Source organism: Chrysochloris asiatica, unplaced genomic scaffold (assembly GCF_000296735.1).
Source record: "Chrysochloris asiatica unplaced genomic scaffold, ChrAsi1.0 scaffold00294, whole genome shotgun sequence".
Taxonomy (NCBI): Eukaryota; Metazoa; Chordata; class Mammalia; order Afrosoricida; family Chrysochloridae; genus Chrysochloris; species Chrysochloris asiatica.
Window position 1 is genome coordinate 1932279 of NW_006408812.1, and position 4295 is coordinate 1936573.

Below are 4295 nucleotides of genomic sequence, written 5' to 3' on the forward strand. Positions count from 1 at the left end.
TAACAACAAAAACAACAACCCTTCCATGTGGCGCACTCACTTATTTAAATAGTAAATCATCATTAAAAAACATTTTGTCAACACAGTACAATGACCAGATCACTTGGTGGCACTTCTATATAAAATAATAGTGTAACTGGTGAGACAGTTCAAATCCATGTGGAATGTGATGGGACAAATCAATTACATGTGGAAAACTAACAGTACATGAGAACAATAAAATAGATGCCACAATACTACATATAGATGTTAAACGCAAGGAAGTCCTAATTAGAAGTACATCGAAGTGACAGGTACTTGGGTGGCAGGAATCAAGCCATATTTTTCTTATGAAAAACATAAGCACCCAAACCAAGGTGACTGTCAGTTTTTCATTTTAATGGTTCACTGTTGACACAACTGAGTAGTTTAAGAAAAACACATGTATTTAAAAACTTTAGAGCTGTTCTGGCTCTCTAGAAACTAGAAAATACTCCTACATGTTTTCATTCATTGACCAGGGTTTTTCTTTTCATCACACTCACATCCACATTACCTCATCACTCAGCCTCTGTTAAATGATCATGTTTTCAACATTTTACATAATAAAAATGCTAAGAGATTGCAAAGCATTGGGAAAAAGTATAAGTTTCCATCGGTCAAGTGCTTTAACTTATAGATGCCAGATTATGACTTAAGAAAACATTAAATAATACAGTAATAAAGCCTGTGAAGCTGGAACCTGTGTAAGGCATAAACCTGTCAAAAAATGAAAGTGCAGATAGTTTCCACTAAAATGAGTGATTTAAAAAAGTTAGCAAGATTGCAACCTGCCAAAGGCAGATAATTTAACAGACCTGAAAAAACAAGACAGACCCAATGGAGTCCAGCTTTCACAGGTTTCACTGTACACTGTTATTGTTAGATGCTGTTGAGTTGGTTCTAACCCACAGCAACCCTATACAGGATTTCCAAGGAGCCGCTGATGAGTTTGAACTGCCGACCTTGCAGTTCAAACCGACTTTGCAGTCCAGCACCTTAACCCACAGTACCACATCAGGACTCCAACATAAATGTACATGAAAGAGATAATGTATATCAAGATGTTTGAAAAAGCTTGTGGAAATAGTCTATTATCTTTTCATTCAATTTTTCCATGAACTTTTTGAAGTCGCTTCCTTCATTTTTTTGTTTTGTAGGCAACTGATACAGACTCATGAACCTGAGTAAACATAATAATTGTTTATGAAAGCAATTCAGTTCTTTAGCTATCCCATTTATACTCTTTTAAGTTAAAATCATTGCTAGCCTTTCTCTCAGCTTTGAATTACGCATTCAAATAGACAGAGACTCAAAGAAATTGTATAAACAAATTAAAATGTTTAAAATACCCTACAACACATCTTGGTTCAAAATATTCCTATAAAAGTATTAATATCCCAGATAAAGAACCTACTAAGCAAACAACCACAATATTTAACAGCAACCTGAATTCACAGCCATAAACTAGTATAAATTATACAAGATAGAATGATTAAAAACTTCAAGTATCTGTATTCTAAAATATTTCATGTGAAAGTCCACATTGTTAGAAAAGAAGTGAACCATAATCTCTTTGAAAATAATGTCAAAGAATGAAGCAGAACTTGGCAGATTTCCAAGACAGGAGCTATAGTTTTATTCAATGGCGTTTCTATCAGTGCTTTACTTCACAGAATTCTGAAGCTAATAGAAATAGATGTTCAACCTGCCACCACAACAAAACTGATTATGTACCTTCATGAAGCACTCCCTAAACAGCCTGAAGTATAAATCTACTTTGAAAAGATTCCTATATGTAAAGAAGAGAAGGGACCATGAAGCCATACAGACCAGACAGAAACCAAATCACTATGTCTGTGCTATTCCTTTTCCCTCAAAGTGAAACCTGAAAAGCATTAAGGATTCCTCCACTTATGATCTTTAAGTGCATAACTGTTAAAGAATACCTTAATTAAGGATCTTTGTTAAAGAATTCCTTAATTAAGGTGCATACTGACCTAAACATACATGTAGATCTTAGTATTTCAAATACTTAAATATTTGAGGAATAAAATGTATTTATTTTGTAAAACTAACATCAGAATGCAAGATTATCCACCACTATCATCACCAGTGATTTTAATGACCTGTCTATGGTGAAACAATATGGAAAAATGATTACCAAAATCAAAATTATATTATTTAAGAAAAGCTAAATGTTAGAAAGCCACTATGGAATTTTTTGGGAAAAACTGTAAAATAAAGACACAATTGTTTAAAATCTGTTTGTTACCTACATGCTTTTGTTTTTCACCTATGCTAAACTATACAGAAAACTTTTCTGAAACAGATACCAGAAATGATACAGATGACTAAAATATACTTGACATCTTTCTTCCTGGTGTACATCTCATTTTGCTAAAATAATTGATAAACTTCTGGCTAAAAATTAGGCAACATAGTATATATTTATGTTCAAAACATATATATGTTGTTGTTATGTGCCATTGAGTCGGTTCCGACCCATAGCGACCCTGTACAGGGTTTCCGAGGGTGTAAATCTTTACGGGAGTAGAAAGCCTCATCTTTCGAACCGCTGACCTTAAGGTTCGCAGCCCGATTCGTAACCACTACGCTACCAGAGCTCCATATATATATATATATTCAAAACATTTATTGCATTTAATATTTAAATCATTAATTTATGTCTTTTAAAAAATAATTTTACTCTTTTAAAAGTCCATGTTTGCAAATAAGCAACCTTAATTTTTATAATTTATGAGCTTAAGAGTTTCATGAAATAGACAGCAAAAGAATTCATAATGTCATAAATGATAAACAATTAAATTATACTACAAGGAATTTACACAGACAAAACACAAAGGCAATGTTGATAAATATGTGGGGGCAAAAAAAGCGTACACACGCATACACATGCATTAAAATGACATGTAGAAAATTCACTAGCTTAAAAGTAACTTAAAGTATACACTAGAGGGACAGCTAAGCTAAATGATATTTCCTAGTCATGTGACTTTTGTATATAAATTATTTGAACTGCCTGAGTTGTTTCATTCCATTCTCTAAGCCAAGAAAGATTAAGTTCTAACTTTGCTTTTGTGCCAGACTTGACTCAACCAATCTTGCTTACATTTTTCTGGAGGCGAACAAAACAGCCTCAATAAGATATAAAGCTGTCCCACTACTCACTTTTGCTTTCTGTATGCCTGATGTATTGTTCCCAGGTTCCCTGGGTTAGGAGCCTTGAGGAGGCGGCACAGAATTCAGAGGGGTTTCCACTAAAAAGCCAGCACCAAAGGCAGCACTAGTTATGCACCTGTGATGTCTATTCAGCAATTAAGAAGGGCAGTCCAGACTGTGGCGGCCTAATACAGCTCAGTTGTTTTTCTCACTACTCTTTTTGATTATAAGCTGGCAAGGGAGATTATTCTGGTCAGGCATTGAGCTATGTTCAGAATACAAGGCATATGACAGTAGAAAGGTAAAAAAGAAAGGAAACCTTAGAATTCAAAGAGAGAAAAAAAAGTCACTGACCAGAGTGAGTGTATTATATAACATTTCCAGATGGTTAAAAGATGACTCTGCTTTTATGCAAGGCTGAAAAATAGAGTATTTAAATATCTAAAAATCAATTTTTCATAATTCTCCTTTCACATTCAGAAAGATATACTAATAAGCACAATTTTTCACAAACCAAAGACCTATATACAAATTGAAATCTGTCTTTAAAATTTACCTTTACTAAATTCCTTTTATAATTTTTAAACTTTCAAATTTTTTGGAAAACAACATCAAAAGACTGTCATTACTCATAAGTTTTTATTAAATCCGTCATGTTTTTTCACTTGACTTAAAAATTTTTTACGTAAAATGTACATTTGCAACACAACTATTCTTCATGTATGATTAAACCAGCATAAAATATTTACTTGAATCAGCATACAATTACTTACAGGTCCCAATCAATTGAACAAATATTGATTATACACAGGCAGTCTGGAAGGCACTTTGGCTATCTAGAGATGAAGAAGAAATGACCACAGATACTCATGAATCATGAAGACTACAATCTCACTGGCAGAATGATGCAGAGGTTAACCATTTGTTGTTCTTTTGTCATAAGAGGATTGCTGACTGTTAACTCACACTAAAACTTTCACTGCATTTCTTTTCGTACTCTATATAATCAAATCATCTGCTCCTAGGCAAATCAAGTAACCTAAAATCTTATCTGAAAAAATAGTCATTGCCTAATCACGTAAGATTATAAACCA

At 33.3% G+C, this 4295-nt stretch overlaps 1 protein-coding gene across 3 annotated transcripts in view; it reads right to left on the reverse strand.

Annotated features, from left to right (window-relative positions):
- The window catches only part of BMPR1B (bone morphogenetic protein receptor, type IB), a 262703-nt gene that overhangs the window by 115766 nt on the left and 142642 nt on the right, over nt 1-4295 (reverse strand). Inside the window, exon 1 of one of the 3 annotated variants that reach the window (XM_006874691.1) lies at nt 3211-3344. The exons of the other annotated variants lie outside the window; for them this stretch is intronic. The gene's annotated coding sequence lies outside the window, so the exon portion shown is untranslated. Of the gene's footprint in view, nt 1-3210; nt 3345-4295 lie in introns of those variants that run through there. 3 annotated transcript variants of the gene reach the window in all.